Below are 10,442 nucleotides of genomic sequence, written 5' to 3' on the forward strand. Positions count from 1 at the left end.
CAATAACTCTTTCTCTACCCTTCAAGATCACAAAGCTATTCTGGCCAGGCACAGTGGCTCACGCCTATAATCCCAGCATTTTGGGAGGCCGAGGCGAGGTGAATCACTTGAGGTCAGGAGTTCGAGATCAGCCTGGCCAACAGCGTGAAGCCCCATCTCTACTAAAAATACAAAAATTAGCTGGATGTTGTGGCAGGTGCCCATAATCCCAGCTACTTGGGAGGCTGAAGCAGGAGAATTGCTTGAACTTGGGAGGTGGAGGTTGCAGGGAGCTGAGATCTCATGACTACACTCCAGCCTGGTCAACAGAGTGAGACCCTTTCTCAAAAAAAAAAAATATATATAATATATATGTTTATATATATATATAATAAAGTTATTTTTCTTAATTTTTTCGTATTTTTCATCCTTACATTTTTCAATCCATTTAGGATTTATTTTTGTATATAGTATAAGGTAGATTTACAATTTTTTGTATATAGTACAATTTTTGTATATAGTATAAGGTAGATTTACAATTACAATTTTTTCCATATGATAAATTAATTGTCTCATCTAAAATAAATATTCTCTTTATTTTATATTTCTCCACTAATCTGAAAACTACTTCTCTCATGTACATGGTAGTGTCCAGGCTCCCTGTTTTGTTAAGTTGTATCTACTGATACAGCACATTTTAATTATTTTACTTTTATAATAACCCTTGATAAATGATAGAGTAAGTTCATTACCTTTAACTTTCTTCAAATGTTTTCCTTGGGCCATTCTTGGCATTTTATTCATCCATATACATTTTAGAAATCACTTGTCAATTTCTGAGAAAATTTAAGATTTAGATTGAACTGGCTTTGATTTTGTAGATTATTTTGGGAAGAACTGGAAATTCAAAATACTGAGTATTCCTATCCATATATATGGTATAACTCTTGATTTTTTTAGGTATTCTTAAATCATTCAATAAAATTTCATAATTTTTTAATTAAATCATGTATATGTTATTAAGTTGGTGCAAAAAATTGAGGGTTTTGCCATTACTTCTGCACCTAATTATTTCACATACTCTGTAGTTTAATGGCTATGAAAAATAAGGTATTTTTAAATTACATCTTTAAAACAATTTTATCTGATATATACAAATACTACTAATTTTTGTATATAGTTTCTTTTTTTTTTTTTTTTTTTTTGAGACGGAGTCTGGCTCTGTCACCCAGGCTGGAGTGCAGTGGCGCGATCTCGGCTCACTGCAAGCTCCACCTCCCGGGTTCACGCCATTCTCCTGCCTCAGCCTCCCGTGTAGCTGGGACTACAGGCGCCCGCCACCTCGCCCGGCTAGTTTTTTGTATTTTTTAGTAGAGACGGGGTTTCACCGTGTTAGCCAGGATGGTCTCGATCTCCTGACCTCGTGATCCGCCCGTCTCGGCCTCCCAAAGTGCTGGGATTACAGGCTTGAGCCACCGCGCCCGGCCTGTATATAGTTTCTTAGACAGCAACCTTGATGAACTTTCCGGTTACTTCTACTGTTAATAGTTGGTAGGGAGATTCTCTTGAATTTCATATGTAGATGATCATATCTTCTGTGATGGTGACAATATGGTTTCTTATTTTTCCATGCCCCACAAGTCTTATTTATTTCCATGTCTTATTGAGCTGCTGTGGACCTCCAGTACAATACTGAATAGAAGTGGTGACAACAGGCATCTTTAAATTATTTCTGACTTTAAGAGAATGCTTCCAATGTTTCACCATTAAATGTGAGTTTTACATTGTTTTAGGTAGACACCCTTTTTTAAAAGGAGGTCCCTTTCTATGTATTATTTTCTAAGGTTTGTCAACATGAACGGCTGTTGAACCTATTATGTATGCTAAGATGAGTATATTTTTCTTTCTTAATATGTCAATATGGTAAGTTACATTAAATTTTATAAAGTTACATTATTCCTATATCCTAGAATAAACCCTACTGATAGATTTCTTCAGTTCTGAAAAATTCTCAGCTTCTCAGCTAGGCAGTATTCAAATATTGCCTCCTCCCCCAGTCTTTCTATTTTCTCTTTCTGGATACGTATTTATTTATAGATATAGATAATAAAGAGAGAGAAATACAGGGAATTCCTATGAGATGTATGTTGTATGTCCATATTCTATTGCACTTTCTTTCTTCTTAATTTTTTGTTTTTTATCCCTTTGCTGTATCCTGGGCAGTTTCCTCAGGGCTATCTTCGAAGTCACTAATTCTAATGTTTGACCTACCCACTTGATTTTTTAATTAATGGCTACTTTTTTTGAGACAGGGTCTCACTCTGTCACCCAGGCTGGAGTTCAGTGGCATGATCAAGCTTCACTGCAGCCTTAACCTCCCAGGCTCAAGAGATCCTCCCCGCTCCACTTCCCAAAGTGCTGGGATTACAGACATGAAGCCATTGCACCCACCCAATGACTACTTTTTGTATTTTTTAAACATTTAATTTAATTCTTTTTCAATATGCCTATTTCTTTCCATAGAACCCTACTATTTCTTTATGGTCTTTATTACTTTTTAAATATTTTATTTATTTATATTTTAAGCATACTTATTTTCTAATTATTTTGGGATGGTTTATCTCATGTTTTTAGGGTGCTAATTGTTCTGCTTATTATGGCTGCCAATATATCAGACAGGGTCCACTCAGGAGACAGAGACCACATCAGTAATTTGAACAGGGACAATTTAATATAAAGAATTATTAACTTCTAAAAGATGATTAACACACAAAAAAAGCAGGGGAGTAAAAGAGGCCGCTAAAGAACATAAGAACAGCAAATGTAGAAAACAACCATTCCTTTAGGGAGGGTATACAAAGCATAAGCAAATTTGGAAATGACTTCACCTCTACTACAGCCAACATTGAGACTGTGTTGGAGAGGCTGTGGTTACAGTCCACTGGATGGCAGAGTTTTCTAGGATTACATGGGTCAAAAATGTTCCACAGAAAGCTGCCCACTGAGGTGCCAGCAACATTTCCAGAGGTACTGTGGGTTGGGGCTGGTCTATGGCAAGCTGCCTGCTGAGGTACAAGCAGGTCAGAGCTGGCATGCAGAAAATTGCCCACTGGGGTGCCAGAGAATTTCACTGGAGGATGAGCTCCACTGGGACTCCCAGACACCACTGAGAGCTGGGCCTTAGGAGGAAGAAAAAAGACACAAGAACCAGGAATAGAAGCCCTCTCTTCCACTGTGACCTGAAGGGCCCACCAGCACCCTGTATTGACAAAGCCTAAGATTGCATCAGCTGGCAAGGAGCCAAGCTCCATTAACAAGAATCAGGGCAACAAAGGGCAGATTTGGATCTGAGAATCAGTAAGTTGATAACTGTCACAACTGACTTTCTCTTGTGATAAATCATTTCCTCCTGTGGTTTGTAAAATGTATGTTGAATTCATCCTCTCATGAAGGATTCGTTTTTCTGTGAACATTTCCTTAGGGTTAAGCATATTTCTAGGGAAATTTTACATTTATTTTTCTTCCAGATCTTCAGTGCTTTCTCTGGTCACCACTAAATTTTTATATAAATGTATTGGCTTAGCTGGCAGGCTGTGGCAGGTGGATCACTTAAGCTCAGGAGTTCAAGATCAGCCTGGGCAACATGGCAAAACCCCATCTCTATTTTTTTTTTAATTTATTGGTTTAGGATTCTCACACAATACAAGCAGAATAAATATCGACCTCAAATCTATATGTGGCACAGCCTTGTGACTTCAGTTTTCACAGAAATGTTTTTCTATTCTTCCCAGAACCTTGGACAGCATCCTAGCTGTGTTTCTGCTCTTAATCCTTTTGGTGGATTTCCTATAACCATGTTCTGTGTATTTGGAGCAGGGCAATAAGAAGGGGAGCTAGGGAGAAGGAAATGCCAGATTAATCTGCTATTTTGTCATAAGTTGAATGCCTACCTCCCTCCATGTCAAAACTCTTTCCAGACTTGTCTTCTGTCAACAATCTATTAAATGTTGATGACTCTCAAACCTATACTTCTAGCCCAAACCCTCTGTTAAGATTCATATCTACATATCCATCTTTACATGTAAATTTATAATTGAATATTTCCTAGATATTTTACATTTTTATCCCAAACTGCACTTATTGTCTGTTCCCCCAAACCTGCTTGTCTTCCTGTATTCCCTATCTCAGAGAATGATGTCCCCAGTCCCCAGACCTCCAAGTAAGAAACACAGTCATTCTAGGCTTCTGTCTTGCCTTCCCCAACATCCAAAAAACATCACAAGTCTTGTAAATGCTATGTCTTTATACTACTGAGCCCCAACATCACTTTTTCATATCCATAGCCTTAATTCAAACAATGCACTTTTTGCCTCCAGTCTGACCCTTTACCAAGGCCTTCAGAGCCGTGAGTGATCTTGTCCTGCCAGTCTTTCAGACCTTAACTCTGCTGCTCACTTACCATGTTCTGGCCACTGGCCTTTCTACTCCTTAAACACAACAAGTTCATTTACTCCTTAATTCAGTATAAATTTCATGACAACTCTATAAGATCAGTACTAATCCCATTTCACAGGACAGAAAACTTAAGTTTACAGAGGTGAAGTAACTTGTCTATAGCCATCCATCTAGTAAGTGGTCAAAATAAGACTGGATTTCAATAAATTGATTCCAGAACCTCTGCTTTTTTTGGGGGGTGGGCGGAGTCTCACTCTGTACTGAGGCTGGAGGGTAATGGCACTATCTCAGCTCACTGCAATATCTACCTCCCGAGTTCAAGCAATTTTCATGCTTCAGCCTCGCTAGTAGTAGCTGGGATTATAGGTACACACCACCAAGTCTGGCTAATGTTTATAGTTTTAGTACAGGCAGGGTTTCGCCATGTAGGCCAGGCTGGTCTTGAACTCCTGACTTCAAGTGATCCACCCAGCTCGGCTTCCCAAAGTGCTGGGATGGCAGGCATGAGCCACCAAGCCCAGCCAGAACCCATTCTTAAACCACTGCACTCTCCTACCTCTCAGATTCACTTCAGTTATACAGTCAATTAGGAAGCTGTTCTTGTGGTCTGAACAGGTGGCCATGAGAATGGTGGTGAGAAGAGCTGGGACAGACATTTCAGAATAGGATATGACAATTCAGGTCAATTAAATGTAACAATCACCTCAAGATATCTCAACTTCAAATGGTCTATCCTGTAATCCATAAGGGCTTTTGCATTTTACAGATTATAGGTTCACAAAATGTGGTCCTTGTATATATAAGTCATACATAAAAATCAAAAAATAAATCCTAAGAGTAGCATGGAGTAAACCCCTTTTATATGATCTTATATAAGATTTATAACCAATAAACATTTTTATATGGAATAATTACACAACCACACACATACACACACTCACAAACACATCCTCAATATGCTTAGGTCTGAGTTTGTTTTTACACATGCCATAAATATTTTGAAACTTAAAATATTTAAATTAAAAGCAAATCGTGTACACAACTTTGTTTAAAAGTGGGCTTCTCTCCAATTATTCTTTTGCTTAGTAATCTCCAGTCCTTTTTTGGCTTTTAGTGTCAAAAGATTTATATACAATAGTAAAAGCAATTGAGAAGATGTCTAATTGGGGCTTGCATATATTCTAAACATCCTTTCAATCACTTTTATTATTGTATATTGATCTTTAGACATGAAAAGAATGAACAAATTCAAGATATCACCTCTCCAGAAGTAGCCACATCCTCATCCTTGGAACTTGTGAATATATTGCATTAAGTGGTAAGGGGAAATTTAGGTTCCAGACAAACTTAAGGTTGCTAATCAACAACCCTGAGATGGGGAGATTATTCTGGATTTGCCCATGGATCCCATGTTATCACAAGGGTTCTTAGAAGTGAAAGAAAGAGAGGAGAGTCAGAGTTCAAGTGAGGCTGAGAGAAAGATTCTCCACCAGAGCCTCCAGGAAGCATCGTAGCCCCTGCTGCACCTGGATTTTAGCCCTGTGAGACCCACTGCAGGCTCTGACCTCCAGAACTTCAAGATAATACACTTGCGTTGTTGTGAGTCACAAAATTTGTGGTAATTTGTCCATAGCAACCATGGGAAACTGATATACCCTCCCCCACCATTTGAATAGGAGGACATTTTGTATTTTATAACCTAAAATCTATGTTCAAAATAATTTTAAGGGTGATTTAATTGATTTTGTTTGCTTGGATATGCACCCACTGCCTGCTCAGATTGTTAGGCCTCCTCTGTGATTTTTCTCTTGTCTGTAGGCAAATTGCTCCCCAGGACTCTGTCCTGCAGCTTCACATTCAGAATTGCTATTTTAAGAAAATAATGTCTCATTCATTCATTCAATCAGTCAGTCAGTCAACAAGCATATATACACACCTCCAGCCAGACCTTGCCCCTGAGCCACAAACACAAATCTCCTACTCATGGTCAGCATAGCCACGGAGACACTCAACAGACACTTCAACTTAATATGCCCCAAACCAAACTCCTGATATTCCTCCCAGTCTGCAAGGTCCAGAGTCTTCATCTCAGTTGATGCAAAGCCCATTCTTCTACTTGCTCAGGTCAAAATCTACAGAGCTATCCTCGTCTCTTTTCTTTCCCTGACACTTCACATTCCAACACATCCGCATGTCCTGCCTGCTCTACATTCAAAATATGTCCACTTCTCACCACCTTGCCTACCCATCCAAGCCACTATTTCCCTCTCACCTGAGAGACCTCATTTGGTCTCTGGCTTTGCCCCCTGCAGGCTGTTCTCAACACAGCAGTCACACTGATCATACTTAAAATGTAAGCCTGACCTCTTCCCCTCTCTGCTCAATACTCCTCAATTCTTCTCATCTCAGAGTGAAAGCCGAAGGCCCTGCTCCCTCCCTGCTGTCCTACTGCCCTCATTTCTCTGACCCGCCGCTGTAATCACTCAACTCTAGGAACCCTGGCCTTCTCATTCCTAAGAGAAGTCACACATTTTTGCCTCGGGACATTATGCTTGCTGCTCCTTCTTGGCAACTGATTCCCTCAGCGAGGACTCCCTTTCCACTTTACCTAAAAGATCAACCCACCAGCCCCTACCCCTTCTCCTGTCACTTCCTGCCTAACTTAACCTGCTTTAATTTTCTCCATAGTACTCATCACCACCTGACATATTGTATATTTACTTGATTTGTTGAATATCCAATTCCCCTCAACACCACTAAAGTGTAAGCTCTATGAAGGCAAGCACTGTTTTTTGTTCATTACTTTATCCCCAGAATCTAGAATTGTACTTAGCATTTAATAAGCATATACAAAAATGTTTGTTGAATAATAAAATCACTGTTCCAGGTCCTAGGAATACAAAGATGAATGAAACACAATATTCGACACTGAGGAATTCACCATCTAGGGCAGCACTGTCCGGCAGAATTGTCTGTGGTGATGGAAATACTCTCTACCTGCACTATCCAATATGGTAGCCACTAGAAACATGTGGCTATTGAGCATTTGAAATGTAGCTGGTATGATTGAGGAAGTGGATTTTAATTTTAATTACTTTAAATGTAAATGGCCACATGTGGTTAATGGCTGCCATATCGGATCACACAAGTCTAGAGGAGGAAATAGATACATAAACCCATAATACTGGTAAGAACACAACATAATTAGTGTCATGGTAGAGATGTACAATAAAGTGCCTTGGGAACCCAGAGAAGGTAGCCACTAATCCTGTGTTTAGTTTCCTCCACTAGACCCTCCAAGACATTAAGTACTTTTCCCTCATATCACTTTACATTCTCGTAATTATTATTATTATTATTATTTTGAGACAGAGTCTCACTCTATCTAGGCTGGAGTGCAGTGGTACAATCTCAGCTCACTGCAACCTCCACCACCCAGATTCAAGTGATTCTCCTGCCTCAGCCTGCAGATAGCTGAGATTACAGGCATCCACCACCACACCGGATAATTTTTGTATTTTTAGTAGAGACGGGGGTTTCACCATGTTGGCCAGACTGGTCTCGAACTCCTGACCTAAAGTGATCTGCCCACCTCGGCCTCCAAAAGTGCTGGGATTACAGGTAAGAGCCACCATGCCCAGCCTCTTGTAATTATTATTTACCTGTAATTATTTACTTGATATCAGTCTTCCTTAACAAGCTATGAAAGCTGGAACTGTGATCATCCTTAGCTACTGATGCGAGGCTTTGCACATAGTAGGTGATCCATAGATATTAGTTAGACTCACAACTGAGATGGTTATTGGAGGATTATAGAGGAGGTGATATTTGAGTTGGACTTTAAATGATGAGTAGGAGTTTGCCAGGGCAAGACAGGAAAGAAGGGATGTGAGGCAGGGAAAGCAACACATGCAAAGGCAGGTGGAGTCCTGGCACTTTGATAAGTGGAATCAGGAGTTCAGGGTGGTTGTAATACGTATATAAAGGTGGATGTATTCAGTTCTCACTGCATGACAGTTCAAGTTAGACAATGACTTTGTAAGTAGGAAAACCCAAAAGCCAGTGTTAAATAAAGAGTTGGGCAATTGCTCAGTGAATTGTGCCAAAGTAAACTTAGTCTTTTAAACATATTCAGCCCATTACAGCCCTTTAACAAGTACAGACTAAAGTTTCTCTAACTTTTCCCTGATTTAGAATATTATGACATTTCATTCTGTGAGGAACTTAGAAATTATTTAACTAAAACCTTCTTTGGTCAGATGAAGAAATTAAGATCCAGAACGCAGAGCTAATTGATTCAGAGTTGAAACCATAATCCAGATGTTTTAGCTCACAGCCTTGGGTCATTACCAACACACAGTGAATACACAACCACGTTTCTTACTCTCACCTGACACAAAGCAAGCTTCTTGTACCAAAATGTATCTATTTATAACCTCCAATAACTACAAAACATACGGGGAGAAGCACCATCATAAATTATCTGTCCATGTATGAAAAGAGTCATCAAGGTTGCTCAATAAAATACAGATAAAACAACCAACCATTAAAGCCTTAAGAAATAGTAACAAACTTTGAAAAAGTTATTTTCATAATGCAGTGTAAAATGAATTGCTATCTTCACAAACACAACAGGGTATGAGAACTGCATGGTATATTAAAACGGCGTCCATACTGTAGGTCTGGTTTCCCATCCTGAAACAACTGCTCACCAGCTAGGTTACCTAAGGAAACTAGTTAACCTCTCTGAGTCTCCATTTTTAAATTTCTAAAATATAGGAATTAGGTCTTCAAGATCCTTTTTACTTCTATGGTTTTCATGTTATTTTGCTGAGTTAGAAAGAGAGGAAAAGCAGCAGAACAAATTCCCACTTGGACAGAGGGTCATTTATGCTGCTTTACTGCAGTAGATCAACAAACCTACTGATATTTCTTCTGTCAGTTCCCAAATCTGTCAGACCATGCATAAGTCACCTGTCCCAAAACAGGAACTAGTACTACAGCATTTTCCTTATTCTGCATTTGATGTGTGCTCCAAAAATGTTGACTAATTATTGTCACAATGTCTTACTTACCTTGGGCCAGGACTCCAACATTCAAACTCATTCTGTGAGCTCAGGAAGTCTCTTCCTTTGCGAGCTGTGATGTCTTCTTCACCAAGCTACAATTTTTTACATTAAAAATATATTGACTTCCACAGACGGAGATGGGATAGAGGATATGCTTTACCTATCTTCGTTAGTCTTTCTTCAAAATCTCTGGGGGTCCTGAAGAATGACAAAGTCTAACTCGCAACAAATAAGAAGAAATAGAAATAGTTTATTGCAATGGAAGCAATTATGTCTTCCTACATGATATGCGTATATGTGGGCCCCCAAACAGAATCACCATGGTTTATCTTTGTTTCAACCAAAGAAATTGAGAATATCTCCTGCTTTTCAATTAGGTTCCACCTTTCATGCAGAAACACAAGTAAAATTTTTTTCTTTGACTAATTTTTTTAAACATACGTGATCCTGATCCCTATTTTCTGGGGCTATTCAGCATGTGCCTAAGCATTCACAGTATGTCTCTTAGAATATGAAAATAATCTTCTGCAAGCTCAATTAAGAACAGATGGTTAAAAACTTCAAGGTAGTATTTGCATAAAAAGATCGTCTTACTTTGACGCTGTAAAGTTTTATATTACTGTTGTTTTCCCTGAAAAAAGCACCCCCTCCCTTAACCAGAAGATAACAAGAAAATTTGGCTTATTTTTTTACTGAAAAGAAAGCATTTCATACAAAGGCATTACTGGGGAAAAAAAAGTAACACAAGAGCATGAAACAATATGGACATACTGTGAATAAAGGTGTCACATCTGCTCAGATGTATGGGAAACTTACGCTCAATCTGATAGTTAGACATTAGCCGTTCCACCTTCTCAGAATCCAGACCAACCCAAGTAATCCAAAAAACCTCTAAGCCAAGATCATGTGCTTTATTAAAGAATTTTAAAAATACCCTTA

The sequence above is a fragment of the Macaca fascicularis genome, chromosome 4 (genome assembly GCF_037993035.2).
Source record: "Macaca fascicularis isolate 582-1 chromosome 4, T2T-MFA8v1.1".
NCBI lineage: Eukaryota > Metazoa > Chordata > Mammalia > Primates > Cercopithecidae > Macaca > Macaca fascicularis.